The 19,607-nt window shown below is 39.2% G+C and overlaps 1 protein-coding gene across 2 annotated transcripts in view; it reads right to left on the bottom strand.

The window, feature by feature from the left end:
* Positions 1-19,607, bottom strand: part of Pcca (propionyl-CoA carboxylase subunit alpha) — a 308,071-nt gene that overhangs the window by 92,295 nt on the left and 196,169 nt on the right. The gene's annotated exons all lie outside the window — the stretch shown is intronic.

Below are 19,607 nucleotides of genomic sequence, written 5' to 3'. Positions count from 1 at the left end.
AAACCTAAGGCAGAACCAATATGTGTAGGGATTGCTAGCAGCAATTGCTAGCAATTGCTAGCAGCAATCCCTACTGTCAACTCTCCAAACTGCACACTCACTCTGTAAAATTAGATGACAGAGTCCTACTGCCTTTCTGTTAAATTCTTGGGGACAGATAAGGATACAACAGTGAACCAAGACTTTGTTAAAACATTTCTGTCAAGTATTGGCTACCCTAAAAGGATCCAATCTGAGGACACAGCCAAAGAAAGTTGAAGGCTTCATGACACTGATGACTAAAAATGTGACTCCAGTGAATCATAACAGGACTCTAGAACTTTTAGCATGTCTTAGTAGATGATAAGCCAGGTCTAAGTTAGGCTGAGGACTACATAGCACAGTAGACTCCATGGCTACAGGTGCACAGCAGGCACTATGGACAGTAGAAGTCTTTTCAATGCAGTCATAGAATCAGAAAAGCCCAAATGAGACCAGAAATTGTTACTCATCAGCTAATGGTCCAAAGCCAAGCTGCATAGACATGAAAGGCTCTCTACCCCACCATCATTATCTTAATATGGCTCTGACCACTGTTCCAATGCCCCTGACACATGCATCTATGGTCTACTTTGATGGGGTCTAGGGGCAGAGAAAGAAACCTGTAACACCAGTGTCTTTGTACAGAAGAAAGTCATAATCCAGTTTACACAGAAGTTTGTCTTCTTTCCTCTCTACTAACAGTAGGGAGGCCTTATGAGAAAGACTCACATGACTGAGAAACAAAGGGACATTACCTTATACACTAGAAAATAAATCGACAAAAATTTGTGATTTTGCTACCTCTAAATCAAGGAAGATATCACACCATCAGTAATAAATGAAGTATATTTGCAAATCTTAAATAAGGGAATATGCCAGAGCCTACCACATGCTTTTCTAGATTCCTATCAATAATCAAATTTCTCCAAGACGCACATAGTGAACAACAAATACAATGATTTTATTGATGCTGTCATCATATGGGTGAAACTTAGTTGTGTTAAAAAGCCAGCGGGGAACAAAAGTACCACAGTTTGCTTCAGTGGGCAGTCAGGGCAGAGTGTGCAGAACTCCAGGTATTATGTCTTATATACTGTTCACACCAGTACTCCAGAATCACCAAACAGATGAAATATGGCAGGACATTTCCTCATTACCACACTGAGAACCTTACTGAACTGACCACCATTTTTATCACTTCAGTAACAACAACCAATATGAAGAGAGCCTGCCACAAAGGAAACCAAGGTCCGATGTAGAAAGCATAGGTGAATAGCTTGTGGAAAAGTGCAGCCTTTGTTTCTAGCCAGCCTTCCCAATTACAAAAAGGACAGTAATCAGAAAACAGCCAATACTGCACCTTGAGATATAACTAAGGAAATTTTTAAAAGAGAAAAAGGTAAATAAATTGGGAGCATAAAATACAAGAACAACTACTCAAAGAAACACAGGAAGACTTCTCCAAAGACTCAAAGCAACCATAGGAAACATGACCCTCTTAAAAAAAAAAAAAAAAAAAAACAAAAAAACAGCTCAAAGAAGAAAAAAAAAGTTCAAAAAAAAAAATTAAAAAACAACAGAAGAAAATGAAAAGCAAGCTGGTAGAACTAAAAAAAAAAAAAAAAAGAAGAGAAAAATTACACTATAGAGATAAAAGCTACATGAAGAAGCAACCAAAAATAGAATGTAACTAAAAAGAAACACCAAGACATAGAGCCGCTAGTATAAAAGCAATAATGAAGAAAATAGACAAGGAGAAGGAAGAAGGGCAATACAAAGCATGTACAAAAATGTAGCATGTTCAGCTACATGTATCTTCTTCAAAAGGCCTATAAAGCAAAAAAGAAAAATATAAAGCCAAAGAAACAAAAAGTAACTTTTCTTTTTTTGTTGTTTCTTGTTGGTTTTTGAGATAGTATCTCACTGTGTGGTTGATTAGAGTTCACTATGTAGTTCACTATTTAGAGATCTGCCTGCTTCTGCCTTCCAAGAGCTGCCTTCCAAGGCATGTGCCACTATGCCCAGCAAGAGTAATTTTTCAAAATAAATAAAATGTTGAATTTGTAGGCTTATGATTTTAACAGAATTCTATGCCCAAAGAGATAATTACATGGATACTTGGGCAGCCAACACGAGACAAAGGACACAAATAAGGAGTGACTCTGCCCTTAGAATGGGATACGGCCTCTTGAGTATCTATAATCAAATGATGATGATCACAAACCAGGACACCAAGCTGGTTATCTGTAGATAGAAAGAAAGATGCAAATATTGACAGTCACATGGAGGCAGAAGGCCAGAGCCCACAATGGTCACTAGCCTTCTATTACAAGGAAAGGGTATACAGAGGGAATTTGAAGGTCACCCAGAGGAAGAGGAAGCAGTGAGGCAGACTGAAGAGGTTCTAAGAAAGGATTTACAAAGATAGTAAGATTCATTTCTGGGGTGCACACTATGAAAGGGGAAACTACCACATGGTTTTAGTACAGGCAAAAAGGTTCTGAAATATGCTGGAAAAAGGCAATATACAAGAATCAGGGGGTTATTAGCAGAAGTTCCAGAGGCTAACCAAGAAGGATGGAGACAAGGTGGAGTGATTACAGAGAAAAGGATGGAGACAAGGTGGAACGATTACAGAGAAAAGGATGGAGACAAGGTGGAATGATTACAGAGCAAAAGAAAAAGCTTTAGGAATGGAGAGCTGGAGAGGATCTCCCACACTTAGCCAAACTCTCTCCCATCAGCTTGCTGCCGCCACCACCCAAATCTGGATCTCTGCCTCACCTCTTCCCTATACCTCTCTGGTGTCTCCAACAGGTTCTCAGCAAAGTCATAGAATTTTTGTATAAACATGAAATGGTCATTTCCAAACCTGAGACAAAGGGGACACAGTAATGCCAACATGAGAATGAACAAAGGGAGTAGGGTGCACACACTGATTAAACACCTGACAATATGCAACTGAGTGTATAAGGACATCAGGTGTCTTACTGTTCTGCAAGCATCTAAAGATGACATGCTAATTTGAAGTCAAGGGCATTATAAATTTGGATCAATCAGAGCTTGGCTATGGTGGATGGGGCTGTAAAATGCATCTCTTGTGCTTTATTTTCTGAAAACTTTCTCCCAGCATGATGATAGAGAGGTTTAGTTGAAAGTTATTCAAAATAAGGATATTTAAGACATTTCAAAAACAACCCAAAAGCATGATTTCTTTTCATTTCCAGAAGGTATTTTTCCACATTTAGTCACCTCCCTATAAGTCCGCATTCCACTGAAAACAGCCAGCTGCACTGTGGCACAGGCAACGCTGGTGTGAAACATTTCCTGTGAGCCATTTGGAACATTCAGTTTTCCCATCCACGTCATCATGAAGGGAAAAACACACACTCTAAATTTATATGGCATTTGATGAGAATACTTACATTATCACTAGAAAGCAACAATACAAAGTGCTTCCTCAGGATTGTCACCTGACACAGTGAAAACACTGTTGCTCCTGATGCAGCTGCACCTGCTAAGCCTTTAAAAAGTGTACTCAGCACTAGGAATGTAAAACTCAAAAACAAAGAATTTCCCAGCCCCACCCCACAAATAATAAAACTTCGGGAAGGTGTGGACTGTAAGAAATGCTTCTGGTTTACCCTGCAGCTTTATTTGTCACATGTAAACCCCACTTTTCTAAATTTCATGTTATTCTATGTTAAGGAAATTAATATTACGCAGAGGTAAATCTGAGCTGAAACTGCAGGTGTTCCATCGATTGCTCCTCTTGCTTCTGTTCCTACCGACAAACTGAGGGACAAGATGCACGGGCTGACCAGCTCTACTGCTTCACAGAAAAGCGTGACTAGTTCCTGCCCCTTTAATAGACTGTCATGGTGGATACTTTGCTTTTTCTGCTGTTTTTTTTGTTTGTTTGTTTGTTTTGATGTTTGTTTGTTTTATTGTTTATTCTTTGACAAGGTTTTTCTACACAGCCCAGGCTGGGCCAGAAGTCTTGATCCTTCTACCTTAGGTCCTTAGGTGCTGGGATTCCACGTGTGTGACACCTGGCACAAGAACTTTATAAATCATCACACTGCACAGAAAATGAATAAAAGAGATAATTGTTTGCAGATTTGATTCTCAGGCTGGAAAGAACCATCAAAATACTATACCCAACATATCTCCTTTTTCACAGATAAGGAAACTAAAGAATCATATAAATTAACTCACAGAAGCAATTAACTCTAGATAGTCCTGTGAGAATTCATATAAACATATTAAAAGCAAAGACAACGAATGGTATGTAAAGCCAGAGACAGGACCTGGAGAGATGGTTCAGTGGGCCACTGTTTGTTTTTCTTACAGAGACCCAAGTTCTGTTCTTAGTACCCGCATGGGGTGGCTCACTAGAGCCAGTAACTCCAGAAGCCTTCTTCTGGCTTCTATTGAGTACCCATATGACATGTGTGTGTGTGCACACATACGTACACAAAATGTGCATATATCCATATAAGTTAAGACTAAAATCTTTAAAGGTTAGGACACAGAACTGCTATATTATAAATGCTCTTTTTTATTATTATTATTATTCCAAAAGAAGGCTTGTTCTATGGAGAGAAATGTTAACTAGTTGTTTTCAGTCTTATGTTTTAACTACTGATGACAAATCCTTTTGTTGTTTAGTTGTACATCAATGGGCTGGCATATCTAGCCTCTTCATTCACAAAAGCATCTGTGTGCCATGTGATTAGTTAGTTTGGCTATTGGTCCCATCTAGCATTACTACACTTTACTGGATTATATAGAACATAAGCATTCTTTCAGATTCTGCCAGTAAAAATATAATATGCCTATGATTTAACAGGTTTAATAATTTTGTTATCTGCTTACCCCAACATTTATTTAAATGGAATATGACAGTTTTGTTCCAGAACTAAAACGGTTCTTAAACTTTCAATATTAATTAAAGCATGTTCTATGTCTTTAAGATAACAGAAACATTTTTTTTAATTCTTTGATCATATTTATTGACTGACGTATGTGTGTGTGCTTTTATTCACAAGAGGACAACTGGACAAGAGGATAAGAGGACAACTGTCTGGGAGTCAGTTCTGGCCTCTGTCTCATGGAGACAGGTCTCTTGTTTTTGCTGCTGTGCTGAGAACTCCAGGCTAGCTAATCTGAAAGCTTCTGTGAGACTCCCTTGTCTCCATCTCCCAATTTGTCAGTGGAGTGCTGGGATTGTGATGCATGCCACTGAACACAACTTTTTACATGGATTCCAGGAATCAAATGCACAACGTCAGGTCTGTGCGGCAAGCACTTTTGCCTATCTTAGGCCATCTCACCAATGCACAGTAGGCTTTTTTCAATTCTGCTCTTCCACTTACTAAGACAGCTCTCTAAAATGCTCTAAAATCCTGGGTGGCTTTCTATAGAGGAGTGAGATGCCTATCTTACAAAACAAAAGGACAAGTATTTTTGGTATTTGCCCTTTACACTAGCACCTTGCAAACAGTCTGGTTTCTCTTTCCCAAAAAAATTATATATGTGACAAAAACCATCAAGAGGAATTAAATATGAGAGTAAAGCTCCATCAACCTGTCACAAAGGTTATATTAAATATGCATTGTTGTAAATGTAATTAAATATACATCAAATGATGTGAATTGAAAAGGAAATTTTAGGCACTGATCTACATACTACCACCAGTTTGATTGCCTAGTTTCTGTTTAATTATCACCTCATTAATTGATCGGTAACAACTTTAATTTCAGTTTTATGGTTTCAAAAAAACTCTGTTATCTTGCTCATGTTTTAATTATGTTAGTAGTTTCTTTTGGGTTGGTGTAATAAGGTCACGCTCTGAAGATCATACTGTAAATTATATCAGCCTAGAGAATAACTCCAGATAGACATGCTTTTACACGGGCAACAACGGGAGCTGAGGATCGGATTGAGTGGGAACCCTGCATCTCTCTGTGGTGGTAGAAGAGTCAGGCGGCTTGTTTGAAGGTCGTTTCCTCAGATCCCTCGGCATTCCTGCCTCCGTTTCCTCCGTGTAAAGTACTTAGCATAGCACTTACTTACTGCACATAGTGCTGTGCTCGCCCAGAAACAACAACAAAAGTAATTTTTCTTGGCTCTCTGTTTTCTTTCTTTTTCTTTTTTTTTCTCCACTTGAAGCAGGGTCTCATGTGGCCCCAAAATGACCTCGTCTCACTGTGTAGAGAGACCAACCTTGAGTTTCTGACCCTTCTGACTCCTAGTCACAGTACTGGAATCACGGATATGCACCTCCATGCCTGGCTCCTCTTTGGCCACGTTTGCACCAATACTTCCATTGTTTGGGTGATGGTTTCATCTGATTCCTATCAGCATCTCTTCTGTTTTATTAGCTCCTCACTACTTCCAGTGTCTCCAGTTCAACCCCACCACATAACTCAGGATCATCTATATTGCCACAGGATGTTCACAACAAAACGCCTTCCTCTTTCTGGCTTCCCACCCACTATCACCACAACGCATTTCCCGTTAATCTTGCCTACTTTGTATATTTACCTGTGGCAGTTCAGCATTCTAATACTTTCTGAATGCATGTGAAGCATCTCTCATTAGCCCATTTAATACTCTGTTTCTAACTCTCCTCTCTAGGAAAAGATTTTCCAGAATCATTTCTTCAGCTTCCATGGCAGTAAGTGGCATAATTCTTAATATGCACTCAATCAGGTTAACACTTGTGTATTATGATCCCAACAATGTACGTTTGGTAGTTTTATGCTCTAATCTTGAAATCAGAGCAAAATTTTCCACAAAAAATTAATATGTCCCTTGTGTTCTTAAATTCTCATCTTTTAACAGAGTGTTTTTTTGTAAGCATGAGCAATGAAGATTCCATGTCTTTCAGATACACTGCTCCAGAGAGTTGACTGTATCCATACAGTGGGTAACTCAGTAGTAATTTGCCTTGTGTTAAATGCATTCCAGAAATGATACTGTTGTTTTTCTTAATCTAATTATTCTTCAGGCTAATCATGAGAAACCATGAACTTGCAAAGTGGAACTTACTAGCTCCAGGAGCCATTGGTGTTTGTTACCTTAGTCAGTTACTCTGCTTATAAATAGAAAACAGAAAAGTGATGAAATCACTGCTAACCTTCTAATGAATATTCTAAATAGCTGTCATCTGGGCACTTTCTGTAAGATAATTTCATATATGTAACATTTATAGTATTAGTACGCATAGTTCTGTGTACATTACCCAGATTTGACAGTTGTTAATAATTCTCTGGCAATAAAGAACACTTTCATAATAGCCCATGAACCCATTAGTGTTTCAGTTTACATTCTCCACAACAGAAATTTTCCTTACATAGCAGTAAACAAAACCAAGAGAAGTTATCATTAAATCTTATATTACCATCAAACTCTGTTTAGATTTCTCTAGTTACTCCAGTGATGGCTGGGATCTGATTTAAGCTCACATGTCTCTGTTCTCTGTCCAGACCAGCTCCTTAACTTTGCCTTGACTTCTGACACTGTGGTATGGAATACACACTTATATCACCTCAAGTAATGTCCTGAAAGATTATTCCCTCCTTGACTAAAAGATGAGCTCTTGGAAGGTAATTAGTTCACAAGAGAGATTCCTCACAATGGCCCATATATCCTTACAGAAACCCGAGACCTTGCTTGCCTGCTCTTCTGTACACTTATGCTCTTGCTCTTTTGCTCAGCCATGGTGAAACAAAGCATGAAAGTAGCCGTCTCCAAGCCGGGGAGTGGTTCCTCTGGATCTGCCAGAGCACTGATCCCAGACTTCCAGCTTACAGAACTGGAAAAGTGAGTAAGTGCGTGGTATGTAGAGCACCACATACAAGAATATAAGGCACAGCAGGCCAACCTCAATAGCTGTAAGAGTGCAGAGCAGCTACACTGAAAGTATCCCCTAGTTTGGGATCACATTCCTCAGCACTGCTTATCTTAGCAAGGTGAACACATCACTCGGGAGCCATACAACTGTCAGCAGTCTGTCCACTCCCAGTGATGCCGCTTACCTTATCTCTGACTAAAACGCTTCCTGCCAAGCTAAGTTAAACTCAAAGGAAGTCCATCCAAATCTGTTTCTATCCCTGTCTATTATACACCACTTGACTATTTAATCCACCAAGTTTATTCTAGATTTTACCCATTGAAGATTTGCCAAGCCCTTCAAAGATAAACTGCCTTCCAATACTTGGTTCATTGAGACACTCTTTGACAATTCAATTATAGAATTCACTGCACTTCTATTATAGAAAAAAATATGGCCATGCATTAGCAAAACAAAGTCTAACTAACTTGACACCTGAGGTGAAATTTGAAAAGAAAGGCTTCATCTGTGAGTAGGAGTGAGATCAGGGACTGTTTGGAGATTTAGGACAGTGACAAACCTTGTAACTCAACAAACATTAAAATAAATCAATTTCTAAGGCTGTAGCCTGCTATAAACGTCAGGAAAAAGAAAAGGCAGTGACCAAAGGCAGATCAACAGGAATAGCACAGGAGCTCAGTATTCTGTTGTCTGGACTTCGTGAATGTCTTACATTTCCGTGGTAGAAATGAAAGAAAATAGGTCATTAGGTCAGGCTAGCTATTTGGACAGTTGCAACAAGTTCCAAGATTTCCAGCCCAAATTGTAAATAACGTATCAAGACATTTTGGCCTAGGGGAGAAATAGTTTCCTGAGCCACGTGGCAAGAGGGGAACAGCTCAAAGGACAGCCCGCCCTCCTCCCACTTGTTTGATGCCTTCTTGGTCCTTTCCTTCCTGTAACAACTGACTCCTCTCCATCTTACAGGATTCTTTGATCAGCCACAAAGTCATCTACTCAAAGTTCTCCTGCTTCCCCCCCCCCCGCCGCCCTCCCACCCCCCACCCCCGCCTGAGGAGTGACCTCAGCAACTTGAAAATCTTTCCAAAGCCCTACTGCCAATCAGCTATGTCTATGCACCTCCACTAGTTGGAGCTGTGGCTTTCTTGTGTCCTATCAGTTTTTGTAGTTTGAAATACTTCTTGGCTTCTAGACATTTAATGAACAGAACCATCATTCTTTCTTCACCTGGCCCTTCAGGCTTTCACTCTACCACCCTTCAATCTACCACTCACCATCCTGATTTTTCTTCCACCCTTTATACACTCAAGCAAATGTACACAGGCTCCCATTCCTAACTGTATTCCTGCTAAACTTGGACTGGTCACATCATGATCACATTCATGCCACTTACTGTTTGCTTTTAACTTTTGTTGCATCCTCACACCACACCATGAATGTGTCTTTTCTTGCTTTGAAATTCTATAGCATTTTGCATGCCTGTGCACATCTAATGGTGTCTTACGATCTCCACCGTATTAAACTCAAACTCCTAGAAGTTCAGAAGAGTAGGTTAGTCTATTTCTCTCTCATTTATCTCATGAAGAGCTTAACACAATACCTTGATCTTGAATCCTAGTAGATTTTTCGTATCTACTATATTAAAGTAAAAACAATCTAATTAGACAGAAAATCTAACTTGAAAATTGAGTGCATGATATGTGTACAACCATGTGCATATATGTCATGGAGTACATGTGGAGGTCAGAGGACAGCGTTGCAGAGTTTGTTTTCCCCTTTCCCCTTTATATGGGTTCTAGGAACCAAACTCAGGCAGCTAGGCTTGGGAGGCATGTACCTCTCTGTTGACCCATCTCACTGGCATAGAAAAATATCACTTTCATCCCTGCAATTACAGGCCTATTAAAAAGCTATGAAAGCCATGGCTTAGACAAAAATATCATGGTGTCAAAGAGACACACACACACTGCTTCACTTCCACGGTCTTCAGTGCATATTTTTCAGGCCTTAGATTACTAACCACAAACAACATGGTTCTATTTTGAGTTTTCCTAACACAGCTTTGGTAAGACTAATAAAAACACTTCTAAATTAAAATTATTTTTAGTTGTAATGTCCTACAAGGTGTAAATAATACTTTCACTAAAACTCCATAAATGCTTACAATGGCAGTTATTTTAACTACATAAAAGATTCCATTAGGCTCTTTTATAACTTAAAACCTATAACAGAATCAGACAGCTATACCTCATTGCCCACCCAACATGTATACGGCCCAGCAGACTTAACATGGCTCATTTAAAGAAAGGCAGGCAATAACAAAGAAGTTCAAAACAAATAAAAATGCTACTTAAAATTCTATCCCATTTCTGGGGTTTCACTTTTATGTCCAGAGAGCTAAAATTATCTGTTCACATCATTAGATGAATCCTTTAATCTTGATGACTGTGAACAGAGTAAAACTACTCCATTATGTGCAAAACTGTGCTTTCAAACCCCAAAGAGCAGAGAAGAGGGCTGGAATGTTTCCAGGAGCCTTGCAAGAGAGTGTGGCTAATATATATTAGTTTTGGTAGCAGTTACCAAGAATAATACACTGGCTGTGGCCAAACTGAAAGCTGGCAAGCAAGGGAAGGGAAGGAATGAGTGGGAAATAATTAGTGATAGTACAAAGAATTAATGCACAAATTAAGTTCATCCTTAAAGATCTCTAGATACAACTGGAGATGGTGGTTCATTAATATGCTTTCTTAGAAAGTTATAAAAATAAAATCTAAAATAATTAAAGCACTGCCACTCTGAAGCAAGGAATAAATCAAGTCCATCCTCATTATAAGCAAAAATCATGGAAAACAAAGGCACAGCCTGAAACTGTCTCGATTTTTTTCCCCTCTCTCATTAGGCAAAAATCAATATTCTGAAGACAGTCTATGAAATTTTACTATTACTTTACTGCAATAAGTCTCAGGATGCTGCATCAATAGCAGAGTGCAAAATGATTAAAAATGACTCATCTATATAATATCAAATGGAAAAATCATGACCGTTTTGCTGAAGCATCTTAATTGAAAAAAAGCAGCATTCCAGCCCCTTTTGTCTGAGCTGAAGCCTCTAGCAAGCCTCTCTCCCGAGGCACCTCTGCAAGCAGGAGCCTTTGGCTGAAGGAAACAAGAATCAAGTATGTTTTAATTCAAGGAGTCTAAGTAATTTAGTGGGAATGCCAAAGCATAGGTATCTACTGGAACAGGCACAAGTGAAGACTCTCAAAACTCACCTAAGGCATGTGCTTGTTCTCTGGAAAGCATTTCAACTGATAGAAACTAGCATGAAGATTAAAAGATGTCACTTACATAAGTAGACAGTCTTAAAGGTCTCCTTAAAGGGCTAAGGGTGCTCTACACACAAAGCGTGATGCAAAGAGCTTCTCGGTGACATGTCTAACTTAGAGTCATTCCCTTAGATTAACACAGAGCATTTAGCAAACTTCATTAGGTCCATTTTGCCAAGAAATTAACTTACTTGTACATGAGCACACCCAACAGTCTGTTAAGCTACGTGGTTCTCACTTTAGATGGGCAACTTCTGATAATGGAATCAGGCAGAACCTGGGAAAGATGCAGCAAGTATAGGCACCTTCCAACAGGAGGCATTAGGGCCACTGTGCAAATTAAGTAAACAGTTGTGTTGTGTTCTAGAAAATTGTATGCACACATACACACACAACAGTGTGTCTTAATACTGTTGATATGCCCATCATCCAAGTCCAAAATGAATCCCTTCCAAGCCAATTTTGTGAGACAAAATCAGCTACATACTCTAAGACTATTAAATAAGCCACATACTTCTCATGTCACCCATAAATACAATATGTTTTGAGTTTAGTCTATACTAAGACATGCATCAAATTTTGGCATCAAATAAGTTAATCTCATAATCAGCAATAACAGTAATTTTCATCTTACTTCACATGGTCCTCTCTGAGCACTAAGAGCAGAGATAGGAGGGGGGCAAATGGGCAATGGAGCAGATAGCTATAAAAGGTTACCTGAAAACCAGTCACTAACCACATATCCTACATAGAATGCTTTCTCCAATTTCTATTCATTGGAAGATGGGGTCATAATAAAGTGTCCCTATTTAGTCTGGATCACAAAAGTAATTCAAGATGCATGGAAAAACTCTTATTATCATTTAGTTTGCTAAATCCATTCAACCATTCAGCCCTTTGCTTTCTGAGAAGACTGCCAACAACTATGCCAATTAGTGTCAATTGCCATGTTAGATTTTGCAACATCTGCACCTGCCTACCAGTTAGGTTAGCCTGCAGAAAAGAGTGACTGATACCACCCCAACTGGCTCTGAGATAGCATTTGCAAGATGATAATTTCTTAATTGTACAGAGTTATTTTTAAAGCAAGTTTTCCAAATTAAGTTTCGATTTTTTTTAGGAGATGGACAAATTTAGTATTCATCTGTAAACTATATTTTGTTTTAATCTGGAGTTTTATAACCAAGGAAAATTCAATATACAAGAATACAATATACAAGTTATATATTTACCTCAAATATATATTTATGAATTGAAAGAAACCATTTCAAGATTATCAAATGTTAAATTTACGCATTTCATTTAAACACATGACTAAAATAAATATCTAATTTTTTGAGATTTTTCTCATTTAAGCACAAAATTTCTTATTGTTTCTATAATGACTCAGAAATACTTAATGTAGCAGAAATCTGTACACTGAAGCATCTACTTCATCTTTATGTTTAAAGAATTGCTCACAATTTAAACTCATGAAACACTTTTAAAATACTCAAAACAATTCATCAGTCTTTGATTTATCTTTGGGTCAGATGCTTCACTTTGGTGTACTATAATTATAGTAACAATATTTGTTTCAATCCCACAGTTGGAGTACATTGCCCACAGCTGATGAATGCTCCTAGACCCAATGGAGTGCTTAATGGCCAAGTGCAGCCATGACAGGAAGTACAAGCTGCACGTCAATACAGACGGAAGGCACAGGAGATGTACACAATGTAGCATGTTCTATCTGGTGTCATTACTTAAATTGCTACTTTTCCTCAACGATCTATTCTGCAGCTCCAGCTAGTAGAATAAATGGTAATTTTACCTGCCAAATTTGGCACAAATGAGGACAAGCAACTTCATTAGCAGAACAATGCTTTCAATATGATTTTTCCCTTTTCCACCCAGTGCCAAATAGTAGAACAATTCAAATCAAGAAATATAAGCAAAATTACCTCCTCTTGTTGAAGTTTTATATGCTTGAATAAGCAAATGATCTACAGAATGCTAGCAAGAGTCTCCTCCTTGTAAGTTAGTATATATTTTTTTTTGTATTGCAGCTTAATTACGAGTTGGAATGCTATACTCATCCAAGAATGAAATGGTGAGGTAAAGGTTCCAATGTATTGTGTGTGTATGAAGTAGTTTGCCTATCAAACATTTAGAACAAATGTGGTGCATAGAACTAAAAGACTAGACTTGGATGAAACTTTTGGTAAAATGTCAATGAATGCACCCAAACCAGTGGTGTGGAATGAGACTGAATAGGTTGTTTTTAGTCTGTGGTAAACAAATACAAGTAAAATCCACTACTACCCACTTCACCAACCCCAACCAGCTCTCACACTTCCTTGGTGTTTTCAGTAGCAGTCTATAAACAAAATCACAAATTCCTCCAAGTTTCTTTCAGATCTGATCATAGAGGCACTAAGCCCAGCCCTTCTGTTACCTATGCTGAACTTGAATAAGGGATATGCACAGCAGGTGTAAGTCACTGCCACTAGATTAAGAGCAAGCAGAAGCAGTTTTTGTCCAACTGAGTTTGAGAGTTAGTCAACAAGTCTGCCCACAGACTTTATTTACGATACGAGGCTGTGCTGTGCTTTTACACACACTCTCTCTCTCTCTCTCTCTCTCTCTCTCTCTCTCTCTCTCTCTCTCTCTCTCTCTCTCTCTCTCTCTCTTTCTCTTTCTCTCCTTAAACATACTCCATATGAGAGCTATACATCATACATCTAAACATGACTAACGGTCTTCATCTAAAAACTCGAGCGATAAGTGGAACAACAGCAATGTAAGCAGGTCTCTGTGTGCAGATCCCAAGGGCACACAGGGCACACAGGGCACAGGCTCTGCTCACAGAACTTTAAAATTTAGCAGTGTCTACCTTTTATCAAGGTTTAAACACCATGATTTCCTTTTATAACATCCTCCCTTAGGAAAGAAACATTCATTGAATCAAAACAGAAATTTCAATTCTGGTAATATCTAGATTATGAATGTCCTTTGCTTTTATTTCCAGCTGTTTTAATTTTGTCACTTGTTCAGAGAAATGGTTCTAAACAAAAGAAAAGGAACATTAACCAGGTATCTAATGTACATCTCATTCATTGGCTCCTCAGAGCATCCTACAGGAGGAAGATCATGAACTGGGTTTTTAGAAATGAGAATCTAAGGCTCTGGGGCACAGGAAAGTTAAAAATTGCTCAAGATTCCATTGCAGTGAAGGAACCAGTTTGATGTGGTTGCCTCAGGAGGTCAGAGACTCCTGTTGGTGACAAGTGGAGCAAGAGAAAAACATGGTGGGGTGGAGGTTGCAGTGCAAAGAAAGGGCTGTCTGAAAGCAGCTGCAGGACAGCCATGAAGTAAAGAGTATACAAACAAGATACTCGGGAAAGTGGCCATGGAATCAGGACAGGTAGGTGGAGACTGGACCAAACTGCCCGAGAGCAGGACTTAGTCTGGCACCTTGATAGCACAGGTGCACCTACCGTGAGTGAAAAGAGAACTGCAGGCTTTAACTCAAGTACTAGAAGGGTCCCAGGGCCACAGAGAGGGAAGAGAACAGAAGTCTGTGATGGCTTCACTAGTCTCATTAGACAAAACTTACCCAAATCAATCACGTAGACACAAAGACTATTTCTAGATGTACCTTTGAGCTATCATGTTACAATCTCAACAAGGGTTTCATACGAGAAATGAGTAACAGAGTTTTAGAATCCAGAATAGTAATTGGCACTGACAAGTCTTGTCAATGTTTGTGTGTTTATCTGTTTGTACAAATTATTCATATGTTGTTCGCAAATGGGAAGAGATCTGCTTGCAGAGTATAAACTTTATTGGATTATGTAAAAACAAACAAACAAACAAACCAGACTAGTATGTGTAATTCACACATGTAAGGTGGAACAAGCACTGTGGTAAGCGCCTACCACACGCAGACTTGCCACTTCACTAGGGTCTTTACATACATTACCTCATTTGAGTTTTACAAAAACCCTAGAAGATAATATCTTGATTTTATAGATGAGGAAAGCCAAGGCTCTAAAACAATTCCTGGCCCCTGTTGGCTTCCACAGCCTACTCGTCCCAGCTCAGGCTTTAAATCTAAGTTCATCTCTGCCTTATGAAACTTTTGTCTTCCTGTGACCAGTGCTTCATAATACACTACTGTGGCTGTAGTTCAGGAGAATTAAATGGCCTCCCCTTACAGTCACATAATTGTCAGGAACAGAGGAAGTTCCACTATCTTCTAAGAGTATTGTTTTCAAACAGTATAAACTCGTTTCTCTGCCACCTCTTACCTGGCCCCATGCTAAACTTGGTTAGAAAAATTAACCTAGCTATCATCAGCATTTACTAAGTTAGAAAAAATGGAGGATGGAATATGGTGGCCTATATCCTTATATCTGACTTGTTGGATGTCAACAAGTCTGCCCCGTTTGCATAATAGAAAGCATGACCACTGTGATGTACTGCATATTAACTTCACCAGGTAGGAATAGTTCCCTAACAAGCTGTCTTGTAAATTGACATAAAAGACAACTCACTAATATTCTGACCCTTGATATTTTGTATTTCTACCGAGATTTTTTAGAGCATCACCAACAAATAAAGAAAATTACAGAACCATGTGCTACTGTTGTAAAGGCAAAAATCATTAAAAGGACACCCTGAATAAACCATACCTGTGCTTCTCAAAGTGAATACATTCATATAAATGTAATAAAATATTTCTGTGTCATGTCTATCATTCTCCTAACACTAGGAGTTCCACCCAACAGCCACAATTCATAAAACAAGTGATCAAGAATAGAAAGCTCAATGACCAACTATGGCCTGGCCCTATCCATATAGCCCTAGATGATGTCATTGCTCAACATACTTTTTTAGTTTAAACTTTTCTTGGCCATTTTAAATAACTGACAGGTATCTCTGATCTTTGAATCAAAGAAACTGCCACAGTTTTGCAGCATGGCAGCTGGTGTAGGGATGGGAGGATCAGTTATGACTGAGTTCCAGAGCAGGAGCCTCAGGTAGCCTGAGACTACAGATTCTTGGATGGAAACAAGACACAAGAATGGTCTGTGAACTGTGGCTTTGGAACAATATTAAGCTTCAACAGCCAAAGTTGATTTTATCTTTCCTTAAAGGCCAAGGTAATATGCAATGTAAAAGTAACTTTTGATCTTTCCCTAAACCTCTGCTGTTCGCACCAAGTAGATCTGAAATGCAAATGTGTGCTCCTGGATGAAAAGCTTCTGAAGCCCCTGAGCTTTACATCAGAGCACAGAGAGTGCATACGTACAGTCCTAGAGAGTGACATAACCCTCAGAAATGTAACTGGGAGGTGGACAGAGAAGATAGAGAATGCTATGGTGGTGGGGCCCACTGGATACTAGACATAGTAAGCAGAAGAGAGAAGAGAACATTATTGGGCGAAGTGCAAGGCACCAGGTATTCTATTGAAATGTGACAGTTTGTGCAACCAATTTCAGAGGTACTAACTCAGCACATTTTAAAGTTATATTGTACTGTAAAAAGCATCTCTTTTCAAGATGTTTACTGAGGAAAATGCCATGACCTGTGCCATGGGCAAATAAGTCAAAGCAAGCACCATCTGCACTGTGACAAAACTGGCTTGGTTGTTGGCTTTGTTTTGTGATTGACACTGGTCCCATTTCCAGGTTCTGGGTGTAACCTCATATGGGTACCCATACAGGCCTTATGCACAGGCTAGTGCCATCTTTTCAGTTCACTCACAAGCAAAATCTGGGAAGGCACAGCTGCTGTGGGATCCGAGAAGCAAGATCTATTCCACACATCTCATCTCGGATGGCCAGCCTAACCAGCCTGGTACAAAAGGAGCCTTGGTGGGGCCAGCTATGTTTGCTTAATAATAACAGTTGTATAAACATGAGGTCCTCTCAGTTAAAGGGAAACCAACATCAAAAAGCAGTAAAACACAGAACCCGAAACCCCTCTTTCTTTGAAGAAACCCGTTTGAAGCGGGGTGTTTCTAGTTATGGGTGAGTGGAATGAGAATTCAGCTGCAACAAGCGGACATCCAGTCCCAGGAAGGACTAATTAACTCCATGTGAGCAGCGGCATCTCAAGCTGCCTCACACATTTCAAAGAGAAGCCCTTGTCCGCCTTCTTCGAAGACATCAAAACACTCAGTGCAGCTGCTGCACACTGAGGCTCCATGACAATGATGTTGTTTTTATGGAATTCCAAGAGCTGAAAGAATCATGCCAAGATTCAAAACTACCTCACCACTGAATCAGCAAGGGCAGGACATTCCCACTCATCACCACTGGGAATCTCTTCCTAGCCTCTGGCCCCGTTTAACAAAGCTTCTAGAAGGAAGGCCTCTGGAGGGGAGATGGTAAGCCAACATTTAAAGTGTTTCACACACTTGATAGTATGTGGCTAAAAACTCAAAAATTGACATGATAGTCTTTAACTTTCAGAACCACCAAACCAGGATTTTTGATGTAAAGACTCTGGTAGTTGATGAAAGCCAGCAGAAGGAGATAAGAACTTCAAAATCTTTTTTAACAAAAATATTCTACTTAACAGACACCACTCAGGCTATGACAGTGGAAGAGAGTTGTGGTGAGAATTTAGAACATTGTCCCAAAAGATTAAAGTCCTCTTAATATTTGGCCTCTGAGGCTTTCTAACCCCATCACTGCCTATGGCAGACACATGCAGTTAGATGGGGCAATCACATTTTTACATAAAGACCAACAGTAGATGGACAAGGTCCCAAAGTAGAAAAAAATTCCAACTCACCCTCCTACATAGGGTGTAGATAGAGAGATAAACCAATGCTTATCCACACAGCAGCTAAAAGTCAGCTGTCAGGCTCAGAGGTCAAGAACTTGCCTAATATATGCCAGAAACTGAATTCAAACCCTAGTACAACAGAGAAAGGAGGGGTAGATGAGTGGGTGGACAGATGAGTGGACAGTTGAGGGGACAGATGAGTGGCAAAGTTTCACTAGCAAGAGAGCCTGGCTTCTGGGTTTTCACTCACTCAGTCATCATGAACACATCACTGGGCCACCTTCCTGCCCCTTGAGAGCTCTTTTCTCTCAAGTGAAGAGCTGGCCTATGGAAGCTAAATTCTGGTCAGGTCTACATCCTGTGATGCTTTTCTTCAAAAGTGAATTCAAGGAGGCACAGATTAGTTTCAAATATAACTTGTTTTCTCACACAATTAAAAACTTCTTTGCCACTTCCTCTGACTCTAAAACTGAGGGGCATCCCATGACAGATGAATAAATTCAAGCCAACTCAAAGGGAACTTTTCAGTGCAGGATGAAGCCTACATACAAGCACACACCTCCAGCACAGAGAAAAAGGCAAAGTGTGGCAAAGAGTAAGGGAGATGGTTTCTCCACTGAAGTCATTACTTTAACACTGTCTGGAATATACATTGAATACTTCACATTTGGTACAGAAATTACCATATTATACAAATAGGGAAAAAAACAGCACTTGAAAAGTAGAGTTTTCAAGAAACTTGTGCATTTGATTCACATGAGTGCCAGCCAGGTCCAGCCTGGCATAAGAAAAACAAAGAGGATGAGGATGCAGTTCCAAGGGAGGGCGCCTGCTTAGCATGTACAAGACCCAGGTTCCGTCCCCAGCAGAGAAAAGCAGTGACACTTTTGAAAAACTTCATTAAAAAGTGAAGTATGAAAATTAAAGTAACTGAATGAAACAAAGTTTACAACAGCCTCCTAAATTCAAAACTCCTAAATTCAAAACTGTAAAGTAGCTGAATGAAAGTAGTTTACCATGGCCTCCTAAAGCCAAAGCTATAAAGCCTGATGTACTCTATAACACGTATGGATTGCAGTTTTTAAATGTCCTGAACATCAATATTGCTAAATACACTTTGTAACTAAGTTAACCAAATATACAATACATATATAAGCAGAAGCAGCTGTAACAGCTTCTAGAAGTTTGGGAAGCTTACTCCTGAGTCAGGTTCAAGTGCTTTTATATAAATGTGTGTGCTTTGTTAACTTGTCTTTTGTTACAGGGGCCCAGCTGAGAACTTAGAAGGGTAGAAGAAAAAGATATATTTCCTCTACTACTATGGGCTGCAGAAAAAAAAAAAAACCCTCTAGATAGGCAGGTGATTTACTCAGATGAGCCAGCTGCCACACAAACACCGTTTTCTCCTTCTCACATCAAGTCCTTGCACATGGGACCAATTCTGTCAATTAATATTTTGGTACCTTTCCAGATGCTCTGATGTCCAAATATAGTATTAATCTGTATTTTCTTTGCTGGTTACTTTTTTCGACTTGCACAACCAAAACTAATTAGCTTGAGTATAATATTCTCCAAATTTGACTTTGAAAAGATGGAAATTCTGTTCTTTTTAAATTG

Source organism: Grammomys surdaster, unplaced genomic scaffold (genome assembly GCF_004785775.1).
Source record: "Grammomys surdaster isolate TR1022 unplaced genomic scaffold, NIH_TR_1.0 65, whole genome shotgun sequence".
In the NCBI taxonomy this organism is placed as follows: domain Eukaryota; kingdom Metazoa; phylum Chordata; class Mammalia; order Rodentia; family Muridae; genus Grammomys; species Grammomys surdaster.
Note: the sequence above shows the minus strand (reverse complement) of the source record. Positions and strands in the feature narration are given on the sequence as shown.